Source organism: Tamandua tetradactyla, chromosome 15, assembly GCF_023851605.1.
Source record: "Tamandua tetradactyla isolate mTamTet1 chromosome 15, mTamTet1.pri, whole genome shotgun sequence".
NCBI classification, from domain to species: Eukaryota; Metazoa; Chordata; class Mammalia; order Pilosa; family Myrmecophagidae; genus Tamandua; species Tamandua tetradactyla.
The window spans coordinates 945,854-961,200 of NC_135341.1; the positions used below are offsets into that span (position 1 = coordinate 945,854).

General features: G+C 37.0%; 1 protein-coding gene across 1 annotated transcript in view; it reads left to right on the plus strand.

The window, feature by feature from the left end:
* Positions 1 to 15,347, plus strand: part of LOC143656893 (uncharacterized) — a 65,086-nt gene that overhangs the window by 29,016 nt on the left and 20,723 nt on the right. The gene's annotated exons all lie outside the window — the stretch shown is intronic.

Below are 15,347 nucleotides of genomic sequence, written 5' to 3' on the forward strand. Positions count from 1 at the left end.
GGTTATAATTCCACCATTTTAGGTTTTTACTTCTAGCTCCTCTAAGGTTCTGGAGACTAAAAGAATCATCAATATAATGATTCAGCAATCATATTCATTTGTTAAACCTGACTTTCTGGGTATAACTCCATCATCACCTTTGATCTTTCTCCCACTCTTCAGGGGTATTTGGGCTACGCCCATTCTAACTTTTTTATGTTGGATGGGACTAGTTAATGTTCTGGAGAGGCTGGCCCCTCAGCATTTCAGGTCTTATCTGGTTCAGGGCTCATCCATTTTTGTAGTTCCTACTTCTAGCAGTGGGTCTGGCACATAGGCACGTTTTTTTTTTTTTTTTTTTTTACAATCAGTAATTCTTAATATCATCACATAGATGCATATTCATTGTTTCTTAGTACATTTGCATCGATTTAGAAAAAGAAATAGAAAGACAACAGAAAAAGAAATAAAATGATAATAGAGAGAAAAAAAGAAAAAAAAAGGAAAAAGAAGAAAAAAAACTATACCTCAGATGCAGCTTCATTCAGTGTTTTAACCTAATTACATTACAATTAGGTAGTATTGTGCTGTCCATTTCTGAGTTTTTGTATCCAGTCTTGTTGCACAGTCGCTATCCCTTCAGCTCCAATTATCCATTATCTTACCCTATTTCTAACTCCTGATGGTCTCTGTTACCAATGACATGTTCCAAGTTTATTCTCTAATGTCGGTTCACATCAGTGGGACCATACAGTATTTGTCCTTTAGTTTTTGGCTAGTCTCACTCAGCATAATGTTCTCTAGGTCCATCCATGTTACATGCTTCATAAGTTTATTCTGTCTTAAAGCTGCATAATATTCCATCGTATGTATATACCACAGTTTGTTTAGCCACTCGTCTGTTCATGGACATTTTGGCTGTTTCCATATCTTTGCAATTGTAAATAATGCTGCTATAAACATTGGTGTGCAAAGGTCCGTTTGTGTCTTTCAGTTATTTTAAGGCTTCTTCATATTTTTCAGTTTTCAGTAATCTTTTTGTTTTTAATTTTATCTTTCCAGATGTATATTCATTTTTAGATACCTCCATGTATCAAATGATGAGTATTTTCATTTATACACTATACCTGCCCAACTCTTAGCCAGAACCTTATCTCAAAATAATTGTATCATGAATATTGTTCAATATAATTAGTGTTTATATTATTTTTGAATAGATATAAAACCTTTATTGCTCTTTTGAAGTTTTTTATTAAAAAATTATTCTGGAATCAGGTGTTGTTTTAATTTGCCCTTTTCTTCACTTTCATTGCATCTAATCAATTATCATCCCTAATATGCAAAATAATTGTAAAATTGCTCCCAATCCTTTAATTTCAAGTTATAATCTATTATATCTAAAATTTTTCACCTGACAATCCTCCTTTTGGCAGCCCTCTCTATTATGACTTCACTGCTGAGTTTTGTGAGCCTGCTGGGACCTACATTCTAGTGAACAGTATTTCCCATGCTTTTCCATATTCTTTAGCTCTTCTTTGAATTGGTTGCCCTAATAGAGCAGTCCATGGTCTCACCATTTTTGCACTTTTTTTTGTAGTAACTTTTTTGCAATAACTTTCTCATTAGTTAGTTGCATATAGGTGGAGAATTGGTTATGACCCTGGATGCCTGCCTTTTCTTATTTGATCCTCACTCATTTGGGTAATTTGATTATGTTAGAAAGACAGAAAACTAACAGATTCATTTTCTTCTTAGAGTTTTATAAGCTTTCTCTCATAAAGTGTTGATGCCGAGATCTGTGTTTACATTTATTATCTGTTTACATTTGCCATCTTTGTTTCTTTTCATGTAAACATTGAGTCTTTTGAACATGCCAATATTTCTGAAATAGGGCAATACCGAAACTGTGTCCACTTTCACAATCTTCTCCTACATCTCCATTATGATACTAGTCAAGATTTTGTAACCTTTTCTCATGTGTCTGACTAGTATATTTTCTTCACAGCAGGGTTCAGACCAGGATGCAGTGCCTCTTCAGGAGGGCAGTGTTTTGTGTCTCTGGGGTCTCTGGTGGCTCTTGAAGAATTGGATGAGAATCTTTATAAATATATGATGTAGTTGCTTAACTTAGGGTCATGAGTCTATGTCTTTGTACTCTCACCCCTGTAGGGATCCACAGCATAGGGAGACAGAGAGGTAGTGATGTGGCAGGAAAGTAGCAGGAGGATTGGAGTTGTCATGAAACATTTTCAGTCTCAAAACCACCCATGACCTCATGCAGGTACTGAATTTAGGCCATAAGAGCTTTACTAATATGCCAGTTTACCCACAGAGAGATTTTGATTCCTTGCCTTACCTGAAATGATGTCCTTAGGGGTCATGTGGTGATATTGGAGCCACGTTTATTCCCAGGCAGTTTGTGTGTACCTGATCTTAGCAGCACATGAATAACCTCACTTGTTCTGTGGGGTGGCCATAGGCTCTACTGCATTAGTGACTTGTTCACACAGTCACCTATTCCTAGGACTCCTTATGACAAGAATATCCTGCATGGTCTCTATTTAGATACTTAGATTTTAGGAGTTTGAATACTGAAGCCCAGCCTTGTTACCTATCAAGATCCTGCCAAAACCTGTGTTTCCACCAAAGTACACACCACTAGTAATACATTTTTCTTGACTCTCTTGACCCAAATGTACTCCAGATGGGCAAGTATCAATTTTGTTTATCTCAGCATTGTATATCACAGTGTGGCATGTGAAAAGTCTCAGAAACTCTATTGAAAGAATGCCAGATATTTTGTTTTAGGCATTTGTTCTTTATTAATGCCCATGTTTTGGGATTAATGTTGCAGGAAACCATTTGTAAGTATTTGAGGAACTCTGAAGAAGTCAGTTCCCAGTCAAGAAATGCCAGCAATTAGTTGGGCAGTGTCTGGGAGCTTCCTGAAGTAGTTTCATTGGTGATTAAACAAAAGCCATCAATGTTCACTGTCACAAACTGAACTGGGGAACATCTGAACTGGTATAGCCAAGGATGGGACAAAAAAAGAGAATTGTTTGATCACAACTGTTTGAATTTGTTAGGACTTAAGACTATTTTTAGGTTAAAAATCTTTTAGGACATAATTTAAGCCATAGCAATGACAGTGAATTTTCATAAATAAACAGTTATACAAAGCATATTCTTGTCTCATGCTCTTTGGGGACCCATTAAATGAGTTAAAAGATGTTCTATTTTATTAAAATTATTTCCAGGCTTCATATCTAAAATAATTAAGAATATTGGTTTGATTACTTAGTTTAAACTATAGACTTCTATTGTGATTATCCCTTGTTAGCTATTTTAATAAACTTCAGATTTTTCAACTTTGTAGAATTTATCAGAATAATATTGACATTTTCTGAATTCCTCCCATGAGGTTTTTAATCTTGTTAGAATTATTCTTTCAAGGAATATATCATTGACTTGAAGACCTTTGATACTATTTCAAACTTTTGAAAAATTATGAATTTTCCTTTTCCTCTTTAAGGATTGTTCTGTTGCCTATGATTTCATATATTTTAATCAGGATTCTCACATAATTCTGTTCAAACTGAATTCAACGTTTTCTAATTTGATACAATATATTAGACTCAAACCTCATACTTCTCATAAAGAGGGTCTGAATGATCACTCCCTGAACTCAGAAAAAATTATTTGTCCAAAATTTAAATAATAATACATTGTTGCTATTATAAATTAACATGTTAATTGAATATCTTTATTGGGCTTACTTCAAAACAGTCTACATCAACTATTTATTTTACCGTTCAGAATAAGAAGTTGGTTAAAATATCACCTACATTTTTCAGATGAAGAAATTAGTTTTCCTTGGCACAAATAGGTCACGTTTAGTGATGCTTGAATTTATCCTGGGGCTCTATAAGCATGAGTTCCATTTGGCCACAGGGATCATTATCTTCAGTCCTGGCCTTCAGATAAACTCAGTCTTAAAATTCCTTTGCTGTTTAGTAGCATGCCTATTTCTGGTGTATCTTAGCATTAAGTGTCTGAAACCCCCTGTAACAACTGCCAGTTATTGAGGGCCCTAAGTGGCATACTGAAGGTTTCGAAGTTGTAATGGCCCTCAGAAACAATTTTTACTGCAGAGATAGGCCCTTATACATTGAAGTTTCTGGTTCCCAGGAGGAAACTCTTTTACTAAGTTACATTGTAATTATTCCCCTGTATATGAGGCTGTGACACCAGGTTATCTGGGGCATTTCTCAAAAATTTCAGGCAATCCCATTAGGTCTTCCATGTCAGTTCCATTCCCCAGGCTAATTAAATACTCTTTTACACCCTTGCCATGTCTATGAATCTCCACATTCTTACCTTTCCACTCAAATTCAGCAGCTCATTTGAAATCTGTTTGAGAAACAATGTAGGTACTTTTGAGGTAGGTATTTTGAGCATTAAATTTGAAAATATTCTTCTGCTGGCATCTCTCCATAGAAGCTGAGGCATCATCCTTTATCGCACTTGACTTCTTTACCTCTAACTTTGTGTTTGATTCCCATCCCTTGCTAAAGTATCATGAATTTTATATCATTATTTATAAATAATATTTTATCTTAGCATCTACTCCATCTAAAATCTTTGAAATTCGACATGTTCTAAAATCTTCCATTCCAAAACTTGATGAGCCATTAAAACACGTTTGAACTTTTATTTACAGCTGCTGACCTCTCATGTACTTTTCAGTGTAAGTTGAGAGCAGAGTCTATACATCGGATCCTCTCCTCATCCCACTTTTCTCACCCTTTCCAATCTGAGTCTTTATTCACATTAATTCATGGACATCAGTCTTGATGACAGTAATATTTTCATCAATATAGCAGTCTTATGAGATTTTTCAGCCCTCATCTTATTTCATCCTCAGCAGAATTTGAGTAATTCCTGCTTATGAAATCTTTTTTCTCCAGACAATTTTGACTGTTCTCACAGGTTAGATTCCCAGAACCTAATATGTAGGATATTTATTTGGAAGTGCTCTTAGGATAAATGTAGTGGAAAGGAAAGGTGAGAAAGAAATCCTGGGCAGAGGGAAAATTGAATCTGCAAAGCAAACTTATTACTGACATGGCCCAGTACATGCATTCTTAACTGAACTAGAATGGCCATAAGTATATAACCTGATCTCCATTAATCACCCTGGGAATGTGTGACCCTATGGAATGTGGTTTTCTGCAGGTGAGGCAATCCTCAAATATCCAAACCAATAAAGGACATTGTCAGAGTGTTGATAACACTCAGAATCTAAGCAGGAAATTTTTTACATAAGAAGGATCTTGGTGGACCATTTACATGTCCATCCAGTTCATCTCCTATCTCACTTGGATCTATCTTTATTCAGGGAGCTGTTCCCCCAGGCCTCTCTTCCAGAAGGAATCTGCAAGAGGAAGTACATTTACATGTAATGCTAACATGGCTTCAGGTATTCTTTGGGCCAATCAGTATCCTTCTACCTTGTGCATTCTAGATTTCCCTCACCACCACATGGCACCTCTTTCTGTCTCAGGCCTTATCCTTGATGGGTCAGATCTCTTTGTCACAATGCCTTGCTCAGGCAGGGTTTGCTCAATTTTCCATTTATTAACAAGTTTGACAGGTGAATATAGAGAGGTACCTAAGTAAATCATGTAGGTGCCAAACATATTCTTCTTTCCTCATGTAACATAACAGTATACCTTTAAATTAATCACACTAGCCAAAATAGTGATCCCTATTCTTGCCTATTAAGCCCTGATCATAAATAGTAAGAAGTGCCTAAGTGGGACTAAAGCAAAGAGATCAGCGGCAGCATTCTTGACCTTGTGTCTTTAAAGTTAATATTAGAATCAATTTATCAATGTTGTCAGTGTATTTGGTGTGAACATTGGGCAAAATTTAATCACATTAATTTGGCACATAATGTATTAATACATTGAACCATATGCTTCATGTTTGTAGAACTACATAAATTTAATTGCTTCTTTTTCAAATTGGAAAACGGCAATGAATTGCCTCTTTGCCAGTTTTAAACTCTTGTGTGCCTCAGGAAAGAAACCTAGCAGACATCACCAACTGCCTTCCCAGCTGACAGAGAAACCCTGAATATCATAAGCCCTTTCTTGAGTCAAGAGATCTTTCTCTGGATGCCTTAGTTTGGTCATTTTATGGCCATGAACAATAGTCTTGTAAATTAATAAATTATCTTTATAAAATCGAAACCACTTCTGGTATATTGCATTTCAAGCACAATTAACAAACTAAAACAGATATTGGTAGAAGAGATGTAGACAGAAGTGGTTTGCAAATGCCAAATATTTTTTTAATCTTTTTTTATTAATTAAAAAAATTAACACAACATTTAGAAATCATTCCATTCTACATATGCAATCAGTAATTCTTAATATCATCACATAGATGTATGATCATCATTTCTTAGTACATATGCATTGATTTAGAAAAAGAAATAGCAAGACAACAGAAAAAGAAATAAAATGATAATATAGAAAAAAAATAAAAATAAAAATAAAAAATATAAAAATATATAAGAAAAAAACAATTATAGCTCAGATGCAGCTTCATTCAGTGTTTTAACATAATTACATTACAATTAGGTAGTATTGTGCTGTCCATTTTTTTTTAAGAAATCATACCATTCTACATACGCAATCAGTAATTCTTAACATCATCACATAGATGCATGATCATCATTTCTTAGTACACTTGCATCAGTTTAGAAGAACTAGCAATATACCCGAAAAAGATATAGAATGTTAATATAGAGAAAAAAAATAAAAGTAATAATAGTAAGAACAAAACAAAACAAAAACCTATAGCTCGGATGCAGCTTCATTCAGTGTTTTAACATGATTACTTTACAATTAGGTATTATTGTGCTGTCCAATTTTGAGTTTTTGTATCTAGTCCTATTGCACAGTCTGTATCCCATCAACTCCAATTACCCATTATCTTACCCTGTTTCTAACTCCTGCTGGACTCTGTTACCAATGACATATTCCATGTTTATTCTCGAGTGTCGATTCACATCATTGGGAGCATACAGTATTTGTCTTTTAGTTTTTGGCTAGACTCACTCAGCATAATGTTCTCTAGGTCCATCCATGTTATTACATGCTTCATAAGTTTATCCTGCCTTAAAGCAGCATAATATTCCATCATATGTATATACCACAGTTTGTTTAGCCACTCGTCTGTTGATGGACATTTTGGCTGTTTCCATCTCTTTGCAATTGTAAATAATGCTGCTATAAACATTGGTGTGTAAATGTCCATTTGAGTTTTTGCCCTTAATTCCTTTGAGTAGATTCCCAGCAATGGCATTGCTGGGTCGTATGGCAATTCTATATTTAGCTTTTTGAGGAACCGCCAAACTGCCTTCCACAGTGGTTGCACCCTTTGACATTCCCACCAACAGTGGATAAGTGTGCCTCTTTCTCCGCATCCTCTCCAGCACTTGTCATTTTCTGTTTTGTTGATAATGGCCATTCTGGTGGGTGTGAGAAGATATCTCATTGTGGTTTTGATTTGCATTTCTCTAATGGCCAGGGACATTGAGCATCTCTTCATGTGCCTTTTGGCCATTTGTATTTCCTCCTCTGAGAGGTGTCTGTTCAAGTCTTTTTCCCATTTGTAATTGGGTTGGCTGTCTTTTTGTTGTTGAGTTGAACAATCTCTTTATAAATTCTGGATACTAGACCTTTATCTGATATGTCATTTTCAAATATTGATTCCCATTGTGTAGGCTGTCTTTCTAGTTTCCTGATGAAGTTCTTTGATGCACAAAAGTGTTTAATTTTGAGGAGTTCCCATTTATTTCCTTCCTTCTTCAGTGCTCTTGCTTTAGGTTTAAGGACCATAAAACCGCCTCCAATTGTAAGATTCATAAGATATCTCCCTACATTTTCCTCTAACTGTTTTATGGCCTTAGACCTAATGTTAAGATCTTTGATCCATTTTGAGTTAACTTTTGTGTAGGGTGTGAGATATGGGTCTTTCATTCTTTTGCATATGGATATCCAGTTCTCTAGACACCATTTGTTGAAGAGACTGTTCTGTCCCAGGTGAGTTGGCTTGACTGCCTTATCAAAGATCAAATGTCCATAGATGAGAGGGTCTGTATCTGAGCACTCTATTCAATTCCATTGGTCGATATATCTATCTTTATGCCAATACCATGCTGTTTTGACCACTGTGGCTTCATAATATGCCATAAAGTCAGGCAGTGCAAGACCTCCAGCTTCGTTTTTTTTCCTCAAGATGTTTTTAGCAATTCGGGGCACCCTGCCCTTCCAGATAAATTTGCTTATTGGTTTTTCTATTTCTGAAAAATACGTTGTTGGGATTTTGATTGGTATTGCATTGAATCTGTAAATCAATTTAGGTAGGATTGACATCTTAACTATATTTTGTCTTCCAATCCATGAACACGGTATGCCCTTCCATCTATTTAGGTCTTCTGTGATTTCTTTTAGCAGTTTTTTGTAGTTTTCTTTATATAGGTTTTTTGTCTCTTTAGTTAAATTTATTCCTAGGTATTTTATTCTTTTAGTTGCAATTGTAAATGGGATTCGTTTCTTGATTTCACCCTCCGCTTGTTCATTGCTAGTGTATAGAAATGCTACAGATTTTTGAATGTTGATCTTGTAACCTGCTACTTTTCTGTACTCATTTATTAGCTCTAGTAGTTTCGTTGTGGATTTTTCCGGATTTTTGATGTATAGTATCATATCGTCTGCAAACAGTGATAGTTTTACTTCTTCCTTTCCTATTTTGATGCATTGTATTTCTTTTTCTTGTCTAATTGCTCTGACTAGAACCTCCAACACAATGTTGAATAATAGTGGTGATAGTGGACATCCTTGTCTTGTTCCTGATCTTAGGGGGAAAGTTTTCAATTTTTCCCGATTGAGGATGATATTAGCTGTGGGTTTTTCATATGTTCCCTCTATCATTTTAAGGAAGTTCCCTTGTATTCCTATCCTTTGAAGTGTTTTCAACAGGAAAGGATGTTGAATCTTGTCAAATGCCTTCTCTGCATCAATTGAGATGATCATGTGATTTTTCTGCTTTGATTTGTTGATATGGTGTATTACATTAATTGATTTTCTTATGTTGAACCATCCTTGCATACCTGGGATGAATCCTACTTGGTCATGATGTATAATTCTTTTAATGTGTTGTTGGATATGATTTGCTAGAATTTTATTGAGGATTTTTGCATCTATATTCATTAGAGAAATTGGTCTGTAGTTTTCTTTTTTGTAATATCTTTGCCTGGTTTTGGTATGAGGTTGATGTTGGCTTCATAGAATGAATTAGGTAGTTTTCCCTCCGCTTTGACTTTTTTGAAGAGTTTGAGGAGAGTTGGTACTAATTCTTTCTGGAATGTTTGATAGAATTCAGATGTGAAGCTGTCTGGTCCTGGACTTTTCTTTTTAGGAAGCTTTTGAATGACTGCTTCAATTTCTTTACTTGTGATTGGTTTGTTGAGGTCATCTATGTCTTCTTGAGTCAAAGTTGGTTGTTCATGTCTTTCCAGGAACCCGTCCATTTCCTCTAAATTGTTGTATTTATTAGTGTAAAGTTGTTCATAGTATCCTGTTATTACCTCCTTTATTTCTGTGAGGTCAGTAGTTATGTCTCCTCTTCCATTTCTGATCTTATTTATTTGCATCCTCTCTCTTCTTTTTGTCAATCTTGCCAAGGGCCCATCAATCTTATTGATTTTCTCATAGAACCAACTTCTGGCCTTATTGATTTTCTCTATTGTTTTCATGTTTTCAATTTCATTTATTTCTGCTCTAATCTTTGTTATTTCTTTCCTTTTGCTTGCTTTGGAATTAGTTTGCTGTTCTTTCTCCAGTTCTTCCAAATGGATAGTTAATTCCTGCATTTTTGCCTTTTCTTCTTTTCTGATATAGGCATTTAGGGCAATAAATTTCCCTCTTAGCACTGCCTTTGCTGCGTCCCATAAGTTTTGATATGTTGTGTTTACATTTTCATTCGCCTCGAGGTATTTGCTAATTTCTCTAGCAATTTCTTCTTTGACCCAGTCGTTGTTTAGGAGTGTGTTGTTGAGCCTCCACATATTTGGGAATTTTCTGGCACTCCGCCTATTATTGATTTCCAACTTCATTCCTTTATGATCCGAGAAAGTGTTGTGTATGATTTCGATCTTTTTAAATTTGTTAAGACTTGCTTTGTGACCCAGCATATGGTCTATCTTTGAGAATGATCCATGAGCACTTGAGAAAATGGTGTATCCTGCTGTTGTGAGATGTAATGTCCTATAAATGTCTGTTAAGTCTAGCTCATTTATAGTAATATTCAGATTCTCTATTTCTTTATTGATCCTCTGTCTAGATGTTCTGTCCATTGATGAGAGTGGTGAATTGAAGTCTCCAACTATTATGGTATATGAGTCTATTTCCCTTTTCAGTGTTGCAGTGTATTCCTCATGTATTTTGGGGCATTCTGGTTCAGTGCATAAATATTTATGATTGTTATGGCTTCTTGTTTAATTGTTCCTTTTATTAGTATATAGTGTCCTTCTTTGTCTCTTTTAACTGCTTTACATTTCAAGTCTAATTTGTTGGATATTAGTGTAGCCACTCCTGCTCTTTTCTGGTTGTTATTTGCATGAAATATCTTTTCCCAACCTTTCACTTTCAACCTATGTTTATCTTTGGGTCTCAGATGTGTTTCCTGTAGACAGCATATAGAAGGATCCTGTTTTTTAATCCATTCTGCCAATCTATGTCTTTTGATTGGGGAATTCAGTCCATTGACATTTAGTGTTATTACTGTTTGGATAATATTTTCCTCTAACATTTTTGCCTTTTGTAGTATATATATCATATCTGATTTTCCTTCTTTCTACACTCTTCTCCATACCTCTCTCTTCTGTCTTTTTGTATCTGACTCTAGTGCTCCCTTTAGTATTTCTTGCAGAGCTGGTCTCTTCGTCACAAATTCTCTCAGTGACTTTTTGTCTGAGAATGTTTTAATTTCTCCCTCCTTTTTGAAGGATAGTTTTGCTGGATATAGGAGTCTTGGTTGGCAGTTTTTCTCTTTTAGTAATTTAAATATATCATCCCATTGTCTTCTAGCTTCCATGGTTTCTGCTGAGAAATCTACACATAGTCTTATTGGGTTTCCCTTGTATGTGATGGATTGTTTTTCTCTTGCTGCTTTCAAGATCCTCTCTTTCTCTTTGACCTCTGACATTCTAACTAGTAAGTGTCTTGGAGAACACCTATTTGGGTCTAATCTCGTTGGGGTGTGCTGCACTTCTTGGATCTGTAATTTTAGGTCTTTCATAAGAGTTGGGAAATTTTCAGTGATAATTTCTTCCATTAGTTTTTCTCCTCCTTTTCCCTTCTCTTCTCCTTCTGGGACACCCACCACACGTATATTTGTGTTGTTCATATTGTCCTTGAGTTCCCTGATACCCTGTTCAAATTTTTCCATTCTTTTCCCGATAGTTTCTGTTTCTTTTTGGGATTCATATGTTCCATCCTCCAAATCACTAATTCTATCTTCTGTCTCTTTAAAGCTATCATTGTAGGTATCCATTGTTTTTTCCATCTTTTCTACTTTATCCTTCACTTCCATAAGTTCTGTGATTTGTTTTTTCAGTTTTTCTATTTCTTATTTATGTTCAGCCCATGTCCTCTTCATTTCCTCCCTCAATTTATCGATTTCATTTTTGAAGAGGTTTCCCTCTTCTATTCGTATATTCAGCATTAGTTGTCTCAGCTCTTGTATCTCATTTGAACTATTGGTTTGTTCCTTTGACTGGGCCATATTCTCAATCTTCTGAGCGTGGACCGTTACCTTCTGCTGCTGGCATCTGGGCATTTAGTCAGATTTCCCTGGGTGTTGGACCCAACAAGGTTGTAATATTTTTCTGTGAAATCTCTGGGTTCTGTTTTTCTTATCCTGCCCAGTAGGTGACGCTCGTGGCACACGTTTGTCTGTGGGTCCCACCAGTAAAAGGTGCTGTGGGTCTTTTAACTTTGGAAAACTCTTGCCGTCCGGAAGGTTCGCTAGCCGAAGCAGCTTGTGAGAATGCCAACCGGCCCGGGGTCTAAACGCGGGGAGGGTTGCTGGCCGCTGCAGCCCAGGAAAGCACCCGTCCGAATTTCCTAGTCAGCCCGGGGTGCCAAGCTTGGCAGGAGGGCGCCAGCTGCAGCGGCCCGCCCGGTAGAGTCTACGTTCCTGGGGAGTCATGGGTTTGGAAGGGGCCCCCCCATCGCCGTTCTCCGCGGCCTGGGGATTTCCGATCCAATTCTCTCAGTTGTTCCCGGGGGCTGCGTGTGGTGTGGGTGCCAGCCACCGCGGTTTGAGGGGACCGCCTGTCCAATTCTCCCAGCTGGCCTGGCGGGGGGGATGGGAGTGGCTCCGGCTGCTTGCCGCCCCACCCGGTGAAGCCCGTGCCCCTTGGCGATCTCACCAGAGCGTGTTCTCTCAGCCAGCCAGCTGTTCCAGGATGGGGTACGCTGTCTTTTTTTTATCTCTGTCATGGCTTTGGGAGCTGTTCTGTATTGTTTCTACTCCCCTAGTAGCTGTCCTGGAGGAGAAACTAAGATCCGTGCATCTTACTAAGCCACCATCTTCTCCGGAAGTCAAATGCCAAATATTTTTGAATGGCTTTTTAAATGGAATGGAGGAGATTTTGGAAGATTTGTGACAACCTTTACAAAGAAGGCTTACATTGTTCAAAGAGACTACTGGCAGAAATGTGGACTCGAAAGATACTTCTGATAAGCTTTTAGACAGAATTGGTATATGTGTTATTCCAAACTGGAAGAAAGGTGATCCTTGCTTTAACGTGGTAGAGAATTTAACTACATTGAGTTCTGGCTATGAATGGAAGGCAAAATTTAAAAACCACAAGCTAGAATACTTAGCTGAAGAGTTACACAAATGTGGAAAGTGTTGCCTGGTTTCTCCTTGCTGGTTACAGTGAAATGTGACAGGAAAGAGATAAGCCAAGACCTGAACTCTTGTGTATAAAGAAATTAGAAATTGATTGTCTGGAAAAATCTGTGATTCCAGAAAGAGGGACCCAAGATAATAGTGCTTCATGTGAGGATTTAACTAAACATGGAACTTGTAAGCTACTACAGAAAAAGCAAGGGTTGGAGATGGGATTATCCAGGGAGGATTTGTGGAAAGTCCTATCATCTGATAAGTATTACCCAGGGAGGATTTGTGGAAAGTCCTATCAACTGATAGGTATGATCTCACTCTTCTGCCTAGAAAATCAACAAGAGTTGACCGTTGATCAACAAGAGTTGTCTTTCCCTAGCCAGTCTGCACTGAAAGGGACATAGAAGGGACAGATTGAAGGAAAAATATCTTCAAAGGCAGAACCATGGAAGCTAAGGTCTAAAACCAAGAAAACTCAGGCCAGAAAAGCAGGCCTCCATGCAGTTGGAGAGTGTGAGTTTGCCCTGAAAGCAGAGGGCATGTCTTCTGCTTCAATGTTCAGGAAGAGTTTCAGAGACTGGGCCTCAGAGAGGGTGGAGCTCATTCCTTGTGGTTTGGGAAGAGAGCCTTGCTGCTCCTCTATTTTTATGAGGGGGTTTAGAGTGTGCTCCAGAGATGGCAGAGAACCCAGGTACTCTCCCAAAGCTTGTTGAGTGTGAAAACAAGAAAATGGTGCTCTCCCCAAAGTCCCCCAAGGTTGTACCCTTCACCTCAGTGTTTGAAGAGGCAGTGTTTCTACTCTCAGAAAGGGTGGGACTGCTGCTTTCTAAAGCCCTGAGGATAAATGCCTCTCAGACTTTGAAATCTAATGTAGTTTGCCCTGTAGGTTTTTGAAGCTGCTTGGGCCAATGAACTTTGTTTTCCTTCAATTCTTCCCAATGGAAATGATAATGTTGACCATATGACTGTGCCTCTTGTAAATGTTGGCAACAGATGACTTGTTCTGATTTTTACAGGTCCAGACCCAGGGGAGAATTTTGCCTTGGGACAGACTCTGCCTATAACTGAATTTGATGAGGTTTTTACTTGTTCTGACTTTTTATTGTTAGGAAAATGTTTTAAGGCTTTGTGATATTGTAATAGAATGAATGTGTTTTATATATGGAAAGAATATTTGTTTTCCTTGGGGTCCAGAGGGTAGGATTTGCTGCTTTGACATTGTTGTGTACCCCCCAAAAAACCATGTTCTTTAATCCTGATTCATTATTTTTGGGTGGAATCACTTTTTATACAATTTTATTGAGATGTAGTCACACAGCATACCATCTATCCAGAGTATACAATTGAAAGCTCCCAGTATCATCATATATGCATCACTGCAACAATTTTTTAATCATCATATAGTTGTGTATTCATCACCATGCTTAGTTTTAGAATATCTGCATCACTTCAGAAAAAGAAATGAAAATAAAAAATTAGAAATTCCTTATCCTTACCCTCCCCTCCTCATTTACTACTACTATTGCAATCTACCCAAATTTTTTACCCCTCATCACACCCATTATGTAATTATTTATGTCTTTAATTTTTACTCATCTGTTGGGTGGATTATTTTTTATTGAGGTATATCCATGGAGATTTAGGCCACCCATTTGTGGGTGGGACCTTTAATTAAGTTGTTTCCATGGAGATGTGGCTCCATACATTCAAGCTGGGTCACCTACTGGAGTCTTTTAAGAGAGAACCAATTTAGAAAATGCTTCAAAGCCAACACAGAGAGAAACACTTGTGCAGAAAGAAAATACCTCCTGGGAAGCTCTCTGAAATCCAGAATCCATTTGAAAGGAGTATCAAGGAGAGAAAGCTAGCAGACATAACCATGTGACTTCCCAGATGAAAGGGAAACCTCACACCTCTGGCATGGCAGGCAAAAATTCTGTCACTGAGCCACCATAGCACTACTCTAGACTGGCTTTTAAAATAAATTCACAGTACCAAATTTTGTCTAAAATGGAAAGCAACTGAAACTCTCATACATCACTGGTAAAAATGCAAAATTGTACAGAAACTTGGAATAAGTCTGATAGTTGAAAAATTAAACATATATATATCACAGATATCATATGACCCAAATTTCCACACCTAGCCATTTATCTTAAAGAAATGAAAACATAGGTTAACAAACAAATCTGTATACAAATGTTTATAGCAGCCTTATGCATAATTGCTCCAAATTGGGAAATAATTAACAATCCTTCAACTTGTGAATGGTTAAACTGTGGTACATGCATACAATGAAGCACCACTCAGCAACATTATACATACAGTAATTATGGATCTCAAATACATAATGCTAACTGAAAGATATCACATTCAATATG